Consider the following 13536-nt stretch of genomic DNA (forward strand, 5'->3'; position numbering starts at 1 on the left):
ACAACCTACTTTTGGAGCTATTTAATTTTCTGATGAATTGAATCAGTGAGCTCCTGTTTAATTAGGAGAAATATTTTAAATCAGCACCGAGTGACCTAACCACAATGATAATGGTGTTTCCCAAATTGTGTTTTCCATTCACAATATTTCTCATGCTGCGAGCAAGGAATGAGCATCCGAATTGGCAGTTCCAAATCATGTTTTGAGGAATTATTAACACTTGATTTTGATACCACATCTTAATGTATAGTCTAGATATTGTTTATATGCAGGATTACCTCAATATAAACAGCAATGCAGTGGATGCATTCTTGGACTTCGAGTTTAATTGATATTATGGAGGGAAGCGGAAGAAGAGGAGAAATGAACAAGCATGCAGCTAAAGGTCAGTATGTAGGAGAAGGCTACTTTATAAGTGCTTCTAAATCAATGGATAACTCAGGATAAAATCATAACTGCAGTTCCAGTGATTGCTTGCTACTAGTCCAATTCCTAATTAGATAAATACCCCTTCCCAATCTTTGCTATCCAATGCATTTTCTGTTTAACAAATTTAGAAGAAATTTATTGATCAAGATGTGTGATATGGGGAAGTAATGCTTATAATAATGTTGGGGTTGTAAGTGTCACAACAAGTAGTAAAATGTCCAATGATTATAAGATAGCAAATTAGATAGGGAGAGTATCATGACTTGCTTGTGCTGATAAAAAAAAATCTACTATTCCACAATGTTTCATATTGTTGCCACGAAGCAATACATTGATTACAATGCCAAAATGCCCAATTTAACTAACTACTTGATTCAATTTAGAAAGAATACACTCCAGCTTTTTGTCATTATCAAGAAAATAACTTATTATTGTAGACAGATTTTCTTAACCAATGGTGAAAAAGAACATTAACTGTGAATTTATAACTATACCACTTAAACTTTATATCCTCTTTATTGTCCCCTCCCTATACAATCAGATATACAAAGAGAAATAGGCAAGATGCAAACATTATGGGTGAAGTTAAAAATCACACAACACCAGGTTATAGTCCAACAGGTTTATTGGGAAGCATTAGTTTTCCACTCCAGCACCTCCACATTATGGGTGAAGGATAAATAGTGTTGGAGAAGCATAATTCTGTACCACCAAACAAGAGCACAAAACTGGAGGAGTCAGGCTCACAGTCCTTTAAATTCTTAAACAATGTGATAATGTTATTTGTATAGTGATGGTCAGTATTTAATTCATCAGTTGATTATTTGGAACCAGGTCATTCCTTATCCTTTGAGTTTAGAGTTATTCCTTTCAGTGTCTCTAACAGTCTCTCTGACAGATAATTGGAGAGATCAACTTTTTGGGAAAGGAGACAAAGAGAAATATGCCTAGGAAAACTTAACGAACGGCGAAATTCACAACCGATCTTGGAGGAACCCGGGAGAGGTCACAGCACAGAAACAAGTGCATAGTTTTAAGTATAGCCTGGCTGTAAATCTACATTAGTGAGTAGAGTATATAAATAATGAAATGTAGTGGATCCAGCACCAATCCTTGTGGCACTCCACTGGTCACAGGCCTCCAGTCTGAAAAGCAGCCCACCACCACTACCCCCTGTCTTCTACTTTGAAGCCAATTCTGTATTCAAATGGCTAGTTTTCACTGTATTCCATGAGATCTAACTTTGCTAACCAATTTTCCATGGGGAACCTTGTCTTACTGAAGTCCTTATACATCACGTCCATCGCACTGCCCTCATCAATCCTCTTTGTTGCTTCTTCAAAAAACTCAATCAAGTTTGTGAGATATGATTTCCCATGCACAGTGCCATGTTGACTATTCCTAATCAGGCCTCGCCTTTCAAAATACTTGTACATCTTGTCCCTCAGGATTCCCTCCAATAACTTGCCCACCACTGACATAAGGCTCACTGGTTTATAGTTCCCTGGCTTGTCCTTATCACCTTTCTTAAATAATGGTACCCCATTAGCCAACCTCCAGTCTTCCAGCACCTGGCCTGTGACTACCAATGATACAAATATCTCAGCAAGGGGCCCAGCAATCACTTTCCTAGCTTCCACAGAGTTCTAGGGTACACCTGATCAGATCCTGGGGATTTATTCACCATTATGCATTTCAAGACATTTCAGCACTTCTTCTGTAATATGGACATTTTTCAAGATGTTATCATTTATTTCCCCACATTCTATATCTTAAATGTCCTCCTCCACAGTAAACAAAATACTCATTTAGTATCTCCCCCATCTCCTGTGGCTCAACACAAAGACTGCCTTGCTGTTCTTTGAGGGCCTTATTTGCTCCCCAGTTATCCTTTTGCCCTTAATGTATTTGTAAAAACCCTTTGAATTCTCCTTGACCCTATTTACCAAAAGTTATCTCATGTCCCTTTTTGCCCTCCTAATTTCCCTCTTAAGTATACTACTGCCTTTATAATATAAGGATTCACTCGCTCTCTCCTGTCTATACCTGACTAATGCTTCTTACCTTGTTCTCTGCTGTGTCCCTGTCTGCCCTGACTGTTTGAGTTGCTCCCTTTCCCAACTGTGCCAATCTCAGATTGATCTCTTTCCTCACTATCTCCTTGGGTCCCACCTCCACCACACCCCACTCCCTCCATCCTTCCTCCCCCCCAACCTTACTAGTTTAAATCCTCCCAAGCAGCTCTAGCAAATCTCCCTGTCAGTATATTAGTCCCCTTCCAATTCAGGTGCAATCTGTCCTTCCTGTACAGGTCTCTTCTACCCCAGAAGGGATTCCAATGATCCAAAAATGTGAATCCTTCTCCCATACACCAGCACTTCTGCTACGCATTCATCTGCTCTATCCTCGCAATCCTACCCTCACTAGCTCGTAGCACTGGGAGTGATCCAGATATCACTACCCTCGAGGGCCTCCTTTTTAAATACCTGCCTAACTTTCTAAATTGTCCCTTCCTATGTCATTGGTTCTAAAGTGTACAATGACCTTCTGCTGGGCCCTCCCCCCCTTGAAAACATTCTGCACCCTCTCTGAGACATCCTTGATCCTGGCACCACGGAAGCAACACACCATTCTGGTTTTTGCTGCTGGCCACAGAAATGTCCGTCTGTGCCCCTGACTGGAGTGTTCCCTAATGCAATCGATTGCTTGGAACCCAATGTACCCCTCATTACATTAGAGCCAGTCTTGATACTAGAACTTGGCTGTTCATGTTACATTCCCCTGAAGGTCGATCACCCCCTACATTTTCCAAACCAGCAGACTTGTTTGAAATGGACAGTGAAGAAGGTTACTTCTTTTACAACGGATGGGCCAATGGGCTGAGGAGTGGCAAATGGAGTTTAATTTAGAGATGTGTGAGGTGCTGCATTTTGGAAAGCAAATTTGAGCAGGAGTTATACATTTAATTGTAAGGTCCTAGGAGTGTTACTGAACAGAGACCTTGGAGTGCAGGTTCATAGCTCCTTGTAAGTTGAGTCACAGGGAGATAGAATCAAGAGGAAAGGGTTTGTTATGCTTTCATTTATTGGCCAGAGCATTGAGTATAGGAGCTGGGAGGTCATGTTATGGCTGTACAGGATGTTGGTTAGGCCATTTTTAGTATATTGCATGAAGTTCTGTTCTCCTTCCTATCGAAAAGATGTTGTGAAACCTGAAAGTGTTGAGAATATGTTTACAAGGATATTGCCAGGGTTGGAGAGTTTGAGCTATAGGGAGAGGTTGAAAGGTTGGTGCTATTTTCCCTGGAGCTTCGAAGGCCGAGGGGTGACCTTATAGAGGTTTATAAAATCATGAGAGCCATGGATGAGGATAATTAGTTAAAGTCTTTCCTTGGGGTTGGAGAGTCCAGAATTAGAGGGCGTAGGTTTAAAGTGAGAGGGGAAAGGTGTAAAAGTGACCTAAGGTGCAATCTTTTCACACAGAGGGTGGTGTGTGCATGGACTGGTACAATTGCAACATTTAAAAGGCATCTGGAAGGGTATATGAATAGGAAGGATTTGGAGGGATATGGACCAGGTGCTGGCAGGTGGGACTAGATTAGGTTGGAATATCTGGACAGAAGAATCCGTTTCCATGCTGTACATCTCTATGACTCTATAATCAGTATTCAAAGGACTATTACCCAAGATGTCACCTCCTCTCTGTGCAATGATTTGGCTGAGGCCATCTTTTAGCTTGTCTTGTGCTGGGTGCCATTTTTTAAAAAATCAGAAACTTGTGTAGTTTGGAGACTGCAAGGCACTTGTATTAGGAGACCTTGGCATGAGATCTTAGGGAACACTATTCTCCTGGATATTAACTTTGTTTACCTCTGTCTCTGCCTTGAAGAGATCTTTGATAATGGTTCTCAATACGATATCTGCTAATTCAATTATAGTCTTCGCAACACCATTTCTTACATCATAGTGTAGCATGAGAGCATAATTCACCATAAATCACAACTTTTGGCATTACAAAATCCTTTATATTTAATACATATGCACCCATATGTTGTCAGAGAATGCAGTCAAAACTGGAGAAATTGTGGACTTATTTATTCGTAAGTGAGTGTGTGTTGCTGGAAAAGCACTGCAAGTCAGGCGGCATTGGAGAAGCAGGAAGGTCGACGTTTCAGACTGGATCCCTTCACCAGGAAGGGCTCCAGCCCGAAACATCGATTTTCCTGCTCCTCGGATGCTGCCTGACTTGCTGTGATTTTCTAGCAACATACTCTCAACTCTGATCTCCAGCATCTGCAGACCTCACTCCCTCCTTATTTATTTGTAATGTATATCCTGTCATCTGAGGATAATAATGAATCAAAAACAGCACTGATTGAAGCAGTCCACCAGTTTCATTTATTTTCGATATGGCAATAGAGTGGCATGGTGACTCACTGGTTAGCTCTGCTGCCTCACAGCACCATGGTCCTATGTTTAATTCCAGCCTTGGGCGACTGTCTGTGTGGAGTTTGCACATACTCCCCGTGACTATGTAGGTTTCGTCTGGGTGCTCGGGTTTCCACTAGATGCTCCAGTTTCCTCCCACAGTCCAAAGATGTGCAGGTCAGGTGAATTGATCATGTTAAATTGCTCATAGTGTTAGGTGTGTTCGTCAGAGGGAAATGGGTCTGGGGGGGTTACTCTTCAAAGGGTTGGTATGGACTGGGCCTGTTTTCATGCTGTAGGGAATCTAATCCATAATTCAGACACATTTAAGACCATAGTTATGGCAATTGCTGTTCTACGTGCCAGAGTTTTGGTTGAGATTTGTAGTAGATTTGGGTGGCACAGTGGCACAGTGGTTAGCACTGCTGCCTCACAACGCCAGAGACCCGGGTTCAATTCCCACCTCAGGCAATTGTCTGTGTGGAGTTTGCACATTCTCCCCGTGTCTGTGTGGGTTTCCTCTGGGTGCTCAGGTTTCCTCCCAAAGTCCAAAAATGTGCACGTTAGGTGAATTGGCCATGCTAAATTGTCTGTAGTGTTAGGTGTGGGGGAATGGGCCTGGGTGGGCTGCTCTTCAGAGGGTCAATGTGGATTTGTTGGCTGAAGGGCCTGTTTCCACACTAAAAGTAATCTATTTTATTGTTTTCATCAGATGTGATTTGAGAGGCAGCAAAAGAGCTTTTGGCCTGGGACAGTCCATTGTCAATGTCATTATACACAGTGGCATAATTTTAAATCATGGTCCCTCGATAGGTAAATGTTTCTGTTGCATTGTGGTTGCTGTCAGTGCTGAACAAGAGGATTGTAACCTACAGAGGAGATGGCAGTCCCTTTCTTTGAGAAGAGAGAGGTTGATTATCGTATTTGAGATGATAGAAGTTGTTTAAAGTGTATATGTAAATGAAAAATAAAGTTAAGGTTTTATGGTTTGAACAGTCAGAAATCTGTCACCTGTTTTTTGTAAATTGAGACAAATGCATCATTTTGGATGCCCTGATTGAAATGTCGTCCCTTTATGAAGGTTACAAATCTGTTACTTTACTGATACTATCTATCTATCTATATATAAAATAATTTGATTAATGAACAGCCACTGCAGGATTTTAATTCGAATTTACTTGACTATTAATCCATTCTCATTATCTATATGTTATTTCAGAGGGCCCCGATTGACATATGTCTAATTCATGAACATTCACACTTTCAAATGTGATCCTATATGTGGTTTTTACTTTTAAGCATGAACATTTCCTGTACTTATGAACAGTTGTTTTCCATTGTCCCACATTGTACTCCAACCTGCAAACAAATCGACCTGCAAACGGAGTCCAAATTGGAATGCGTTTGCAACCTGCAGACTGCCTATGTATCGATACCTGTCTTGATGTTGTCTCCTCTACATTGGATATAAGGATGTCAACTCGCAGAACGTCTCTTGTTCATACGCACCAAACAACCCCACCGCGCTGTGGCCGACCACTTCAACTCCCCTTCCCACTCTGGCAAGGACGTGTAAGTCCAGACCCTCCTTCACTGCCAAATCCTCATCACCTGGCACCTGGAGGAAGAATGCTTCATCTTCTGCCTTGGGACTCTCCAACCATATAACATTAATGTTGATTTCACCAGTTTCCTCATCACCCCTCCCTCCACCCCATCCAGCTCTGCAACTCTGCACTGCCCTCTCAAACTATCCCACCTGCCCATTTACCTCCCCATTTATCTGCTCCACCCTCCCCTCCAACTCTCACCATCACTCCCCACCTGCATTTACCTATCAACTTCCAAGCGATTTTCCCCCTAGACCCAATCCCTCTCTTCCTATTTATCTCTCAATCCTCTTCCCCCCACCCAATCAACACTCCTGATGAAGAGCTTAGGCCTGAAACATCGGTCTTCCTGTCCCTCGGATGCTGTGTTTTTACAATTTTCTGATTGCCAACATCACAGTCCTCACTTGCTCCTACCTATGCTTACTTGTAAGAGTGCTATAAGCAAGCACGGCAGGCAATTAACAGAACTCCTTCCACCTAGTTGGCAGGTGAACTATGTTTTGAATCTATGCTGCTCCCTATGTCCATCTAACCATTGTTGTCTCAAGTTTCTCAGCAGCTTTTTGTGAAGTGTCGAGGGACAAGATATCCCAGATTCTTCATCACTTTGCTCCATCTTGTCTCATTTGACAAGGATAAACAGAAAAATGTTAAGGTCTCTCAGTTGTGGTCAGCAGATGAAGAAGAAATCTTCTTGCCTTTAAAAGCTTTCCTAAACAAATATGTTTGCACTTTGGTCATTTTTCCTTTTAGTACATCTTGACCCAGTGAGTTTTATGTCATGTCATTGATACTGCACAGTACACTGGCAACAGTACACCTACTGCACAGAAAAATGATAATAGTGAAAAACATTCAAAATGAACAAATGAAACTAGCTGAAAGAATGCTTCACAATCAAATGGCAAACTTTAATTCTAATCTTTGAAAATGACGGAGCAAGCAAAGAGAAATTGCTACTTTTTTTTGCTCCTTGCGCAATTTACACTTGGATGATTTAAACTGGCTGTTATGCTGAGCCAATAAGGTTTGTCAACCCATTAACAACCTCTCTCAGGGTTAAAGGAACAAGGCCTTTAAAAAAAGGATAAAATAGAGAACTGCAGATGCTGAAGGTCTGAAACAAGAACATAAATGACTGAAGAAACTCAGCAGGTCTCGCAGCATTCGCAGAGTGAAAGCAGAGTTACCATTTTAAGTCACTAATCCTTCTTCAGAACTGATTATACTGAGCAAAAAGGTGGAATTTGTGCTGTAGACAGGGGATGGGGGAGGGGAGGTGTAGCGTTTGTAACAGGATCCTCTGGTTGGGGTTGTTAATCTGGTACAATCAGGGAGCCCTAGCTGACAGATATAAACAAGAGTGTCACCATGCAGCATTGCCCTTTGATGTGAAGGGCACTGCTTGTCACTGGCCACTCGGGTGTTTCCTTTCTTCCTGGTGGTGGAAACCGAATAAAGATCTGTACACCTCGTGTTTTTCACTGTGACTCACACCTGCACACACACAATATGGGTGCTGGGGAAAATAAGCACTACCGCAGTTAGGCAGTGGTGTAGGGGGGGGTTAAAAAAAAACAAGAGTGTCATCACACAGCATTGCTCTTTGAGAAGGGCACTGCTTGTCACTGGCCACTCAGCTGTTTCCTTTCTTCCTGGTGGTGAAATTTAAATAAAGATTTTCACACTTGTAGTTCTTTACTGTGTCCTACACCTGCACACACATGACATGGATGCAGGACATCGTAACAAGTTCAATAAGTTTACAATCTGCATACCTCATTACAGGTCCTTTACCTGCTCCAGACCCCAGCGCTGCCAACCCATTTGTAACTAGTCATGCTTCCCATTATCAGCCTCTTTCCCTGGCTTACTACTATTTATCCCTTTGTCTGCTTACTCCCCACTTTCCCCTACCCCACCCGCCACCTCCCTTCAATTCACTATCTTCAGCATATCCACCCCTTTCTCCTCACTACTATCACTTCTGAAGAATGGTCACTGGACTCAAAATGTTAAGTCTGCTTTCACTCTACAGTTGCTGCCAGACCTGCTGGGTTTCTCTTACAATAAGTGATGGGTAAGAAATGATCTGAACAGAAAACCAAAGATCATTTCTGATATAAACAACTATTTTGCATCAGGGTTTACTGTGGAGAAGTGCATGGAAGATATAAGAATGTAGAGAAATAGATGGTGACATCTTGAAAAATGTCCATATTACAGAGGAGGTGGTGCTGGATGTCTTGAAGTGCACAAAACTGGATAAATCCTCAGGACCTGATCAGGTGTAACCAAGAACTCTGTGGGAAGCTAGGGAAGTGATTGCTGGGCCTTTCGCTGAGATATCTGTATCATCAATAGTCGCAGGCTAGGTGCTGGAAGATTGGAGGTTGGCTAACATGGTGCCACTATTTAAAGAAGGTTGGTAGGAAAAGCCAGGGAACAATAGACTGGTGAGCCTGACAAGAAGAAGAGGACATTAATGGTGGCAGTGGAACTTTGCTAATAAATTAAATATAAAATAATATAGGCAACTAGGTTATCAGACTACTGGAGGCAAAATTTTATAATTTAATCAATAATTAAAGAGAACTCAAAACCATATTAATTCATTGACAAGCTTTACCTAGATTGAAATGGGGAGAAGGCAATGAAATGATAGGCAGCAGTAAACCGAAAAGAAACTGAAAAGACTTATGGGTTGGCTGGTAATCAGAAATATAATTGACAACTGACCCTCTGTTTAGTTCCAGCTGAAGTGGAAGTAATGCTGAATGAAGTAGATGTGAGGAATATGATTCTAAGGAGCACGACTATGTGGGAGTTGAGGCCGATTCAGGATCTAGGTTACTGTGCCAGCTCTATGGGTTTTGTGAGCAGACGGAATAGCTCTACCTCTGATGAAGAGTCACTGGACCCGAAATGTTAACTCTGCTTACTTCCCCCAGATGTTGTCAGACCTGCTCAGTTTCTCCTACAATCTCTGTTTGTGTTTTAGCTCCATATCTGGTTTATCGTTGATCTGGATTTTATGAATATATTTCTTCCACCATCAGAGCCAACCAGGTTTCCAGAACTTGCAGGTAAAGCTTAATAACATCTTGGTGGGTATGACCGATAGGGTAGCTGAGCTTTCAAGATCCCCAGCATGTCTTTCATGGCGTGTTGTTACTTGAAGCTCTTGTGAAAGCAACATCACACATTATGATCAACTATAAATAATTTACGGCACATCTTTATACATATCCCTCATGAGAAGCTTAATTATTAGTCTGCTGAAAAGTATTTTGCTATGATCAAGGGCTTTTTTTCAAACCAGTAGGAGCAAGGATTTTCTTTAACCATTCATTTTATACCATTCAACAACTATGGTTTTGATGCTAATGTTTTTATGATGAGCGTACTTTTCACAAATTGACAATCCAGATCAGTGTTGAATGTAAAAGAAGAGTGTTGTTACAGTCTAGGGAATCACTGAGCTAACTGCACAAAACCAAGGCGAATAAATAGACTAGATCCACTGGCTTTGTAGAATATACATTTTTCTTTTTGATCTCTGTGGTTCTTTGATTTTGTAAAAGTCATTAGGTGGTTCTATATTCTGACAGCTATGCAAGAAAAGTCAAAGGAACTACAACATGAAGCTTAACTCAGCTACACTATGATCAGATGTAATTGCTAATTAAATAAAGGTGGTTCTGCTCAATGAAAAATAGTTTCTTTATTTTCTATTTGCAAAGTCAATACTGTCTACTTGATCCACTGCAGACATGTTGCTGGTGTCTATCACTTGTCAGCAGCCAAGGTATTGTTCAAAAGCCGAACAATTCTTAACATGTCAAAAGCAATAAACACATCACATCATTTTGATCCATTGCTGTAATAAATGAAACATTCTATCAATCCACCAAAGGGATCACATTCTCTAAGTTTATCAGCAAAAACAAAGATTTAGAAGCATCCCGGAAATGTAATCCATCTTATACAAAGCATTGGTTGTGGATTAGTTTGTCAGTGGTTATAAAGAGAATCTTTATTCTATTTCTCAGCTACTAGCAGATTCTACGTGCCATTGTTCATGCTGAGTTAGAGCAGATGATGTTTTATAAGATGGGAATCGCATGAGGAAAGTTATCATTCCATTTGCCTTCCCTATTAATCAATAACTTGTCGTTATCTTTTTGTGATTATGCATGAGGACCCTCAACTCTCTCTGTGCAGAATGTATCTGCCGTCTTTCTCAATACAATTTTGTTAAAAATTCATTTGTGGGCTGTGAGCATTAGTGATTGGCCAGCATTAATTATCTGTTCCGAGTTGCCCTTAAGAAGGTGGTGATGAGCTGCCTTTCTGAACCACTGCAGTCCACCTGCTGTGCATTGACCACAGTTCCATTAAGGAGGATATTCCAGGATTTTGATCCAGGAACAGTGACATATTTCCAAGTCAGGATGATGAGTGGCTTGGAGTAGAACATGAAGTTGGTGATGTGTTCCCATATATCTGCTGCCCTTTCACTTCTAGATGGAAGTGGTCATGGGTTTGGAAGGTGCTGTCTGAGGCTCTTGGGTGAATTTCTGCCATACACCTTATAGGTAGTACACACTGCTGCTACTGAGTGTCAGTTGTGGAGGGAGTGCATGCTTGTGGATGTAGTGCCAATCAAGTGGGCTGCTTTGTCCTGAATGATGTCAGGCTTCTCGGGTGTTGTTGGGGCTGCACTCATCCTGGCAAGCAGGGGTATTCCATCACACTCCTGACTTGACCTTGTAGATGTTGAACAGGCTTTGGGAAGTCAAGAGATGAGTTATTTACTACAGTATGCCTAGCCTCTGACCTGTTCTTTTAGCCAATGTGTTTAAATAATGAGTCAAGTTGAGTTTCTGGTCATTGATAACCCCAAGGATGTTGATAATGAGGAATTCAGTGATAGCAACACCATTGAATACCATGGGACTGTAGTTAGATTGTCTCTTATTGGTGATGGTCATAGCCTGGCATTTGTGTGGTGAGCATGTGACTTACCACTTGTCAGCCCAAGCCTGGATATTGTGCAGATCTTGTTACGTTTGGACATGGACTGCTTCAATATCTGAGGAGTCATGAATGGTGCTAAACATTGTGCAATCATTGGCAAACATCCACACTCCTGACCTTATGATGGAGGATTGGTCAATGATGAAGCAGCTGAAGATGGTGGGCCTGTGACAATACCCTGAGAAACTCCTACAGAGATATTCTGGACCTGAGATAACTGACATCCAACAACCACAACCATTTTCCTATGTGTCAGGTATGACTCCAACCAGCAGAGAGTTTGCCCAGAAACCCATTGAGTCCAGATGGCACACCTGGTCGAATGAAGTTTTGATGTCAGTAGCTGCCACTCTCGCCTCACCTCTGACATTCAATTCCTTTGTCCATGTTTGAACCGAGGCTGTAATGAGGTCAGGAGTTGGGTCACCTTGGCAGAACCCAACCTGGCCGTCATTGAGCAGGTTATTGTTGAGCAGCTGCTGCTTGATAGCACTGTTGATGACACCTTCCATTACTTTACTGATGATCGAGAGTAGACTGATGGGGTGGTAATAGGCCAGGTTGGATTTATCTTGTTTTTTTTTATGTACAGGACATTCTTGGGCAATATTCCACATTGTTGGGTAGATGCCAGTGTTGCAACTGTACTGGAACAAGATTAGAGTGGCAGCATCCAAGGAGCAGGAAAATTGACATTTCGGGCAAAAGCCCTTCATCAGGAATGAGGCTGAGAGCCGCGAGGGTGGAGGAATAAATGGGAGGGGAAGGGGACTGGGGAGAAGGTAGCTGAGAGTGCAATAGGTGGATGGAGGAAGGGGTAAAGGTGATAGGTCGGAGAGGAGGGTGGAGTAGATAGTTGGGAAAGAAGATTGAGAGGTGGGACAGACTGTGAGGACTGTGCTAAATCACTGTACTGGAAAAGCTTGGCTAGGGGAGTGGCAAGTTCTGAAGACATGTTTTCAGTACTATTGCTGGAATTTTATCAGTGCCTGTAACCTTTGCAGTATCCAGTATCTCCAACCATTTCTTGATACCACGTGGAGGGAATCAAATTGGCTGAAGCCTGGCATTTATAATACTGGGGATCACTGGAGGACACTGAGATGGATCATCCACTTGGCTGCTTGAGTCTTATCTTTTCCACTGATGTGCTGGGCTCTTCCATCATTGAGGATGGGGATATTTGTGGAGCCTCCTCCTCCAGTAAGTTGTTTAATCATCCACCATCATTCCCGACTTGATGTGACAGGACTGCAGAGTTTAGATCTGATCCGCCGGTTGTGGTTCAGATTAATCAGTTTAATATGTTTAATTTTTCATCTGCCGAAGTTAATGTATATTTCATAAATAATTAAATCTGTGGTTTAAGATACAAAACTGGTATCTGGAATTAATTATTAACCAAGTTTGAGATTGGTGATTCAAAAGTCTAGTTAGGAACCATTGGTGTAAGTATAAGGGGCCTTTGCTGGTTTATTTTACCATGAGACCAATAGAAACAGAAAGGCTGATTTGGTTTGGCTGTCTGTCTTCACATCATAAGACTAGTAGTCAACCAATCTTCTATTCATGTTAATAAACCAGAGTTGATCCCCTGGCTTAATGGTGATGGCAGAGTCGGGTATAAGCCAGGCTGTGATGTCTTCAGGCTTTGTTGTAATACAATTCTGGTACTGCTGCTGGAACTAGAGTTGATAGATCTATTTGAAATCTACATTAATTAAAACCTAGTTAGCATGGTGGTGGTGCCATACCACACGATAGAGGTGAAGATGAGATTTTGTCTCCATAAAGACTGTGCAGAGAGACAAACTGGTGAATATGAAGCCAGCTATGTCTTTCCTAATTTCTGGTTCCTTTACCCACTGCCACACACCAAGTGCACCAGCTATGTCCTTTAGAACTCAACCAGCCTGCTCAGGTGTAACAATCTTTGTGATGGAAATTGAAGTCCCCTGTCCAGAGTACATTTTTCACCCATGCAGCATTCAGTGATTCCTTTGAGTGTTGTTCTACATGGAGGAGCA

This window comes from Hemiscyllium ocellatum, chromosome 23, assembly GCF_020745735.1.
Source record: "Hemiscyllium ocellatum isolate sHemOce1 chromosome 23, sHemOce1.pat.X.cur, whole genome shotgun sequence".
Classification (NCBI taxonomy): domain Eukaryota; kingdom Metazoa; phylum Chordata; class Chondrichthyes; order Orectolobiformes; family Hemiscylliidae; genus Hemiscyllium; species Hemiscyllium ocellatum.